Below are 841 nucleotides of genomic sequence, written 5' to 3'. Positions count from 1 at the left end.
AAGGTTGTATTGATGCACGTGCGCACGGACGCGGGTGCGCGTGTGTCAGAGAGCGAGAGAGAGAGAGAGAGGGAGAGAGAGACACTGAGAGAGACTGATGCTGCTCCATCGGTGCCTGGTACAGTTGGAGTAAACATAAAATGCGCTTATTGTTTTTCTTCTCCTTACTTTTTTCCTGCAGAATTTAATAGAAATAACATCTAATTGTGGTCTATTTAGCAGTTAATTAGTGTCCAGACACAGTTATCATACAGGCTGCAGATAAACAGTCGTTTCAAAAGAGACAGCACAACAGATGGGCTGCGTTTTTGATTAGTGGGTAGATAGAAGGTTCAGTTTCGAATCTGGTAATATAATTGTTGCCTGTTATTGCCAAGATGAAAGTGTTGCTGTTTCATGGTGGAGCCTTAAATAGCACCACTTTCACTTGCCCTGCGGAGACTGTTAACCAATTAAGGGTGAGATCCAACAAAGATTAGCCATTTAGGAGAGTGGAGTGGAGTATAGCTACAATAATGCTGGTTCGTCAGCAGCCAGCAGGCTGTCTGTGGTGTGAGCTTGCTCAGTCTGTCCTTGCCTTCTGTTACATTTTGCACCAGATATTACAGCCCTACTCTAAGCGCATTATCATTAGCTACTTTATAATCAAATAATTGTAATAATAATTACTCTCAAACTATTTCAGATGAAGTGCCTCTTTGAGATCTGCGTCAGACCACATTTTAGTAAGATTATGTGCAGAGGAACCTCATCTGTGAAGAATTCTGTCAGTATAAACTAGGCTGGAGGTTAAAACTTTGAGTAAAATTTATGAGCTATATTGAGTAGAAATAATCACATC

Source organism: Chaetodon auriga, chromosome 1 (genome assembly GCF_051107435.1).
Source record: "Chaetodon auriga isolate fChaAug3 chromosome 1, fChaAug3.hap1, whole genome shotgun sequence".
Lineage (NCBI taxonomy): Eukaryota > Metazoa > Chordata > Actinopteri > Chaetodontiformes > Chaetodontidae > Chaetodon > Chaetodon auriga.
The sequence above is the reverse complement of the archived record's forward strand: the minus strand, read 5'-3'. Positions refer to the sequence as shown.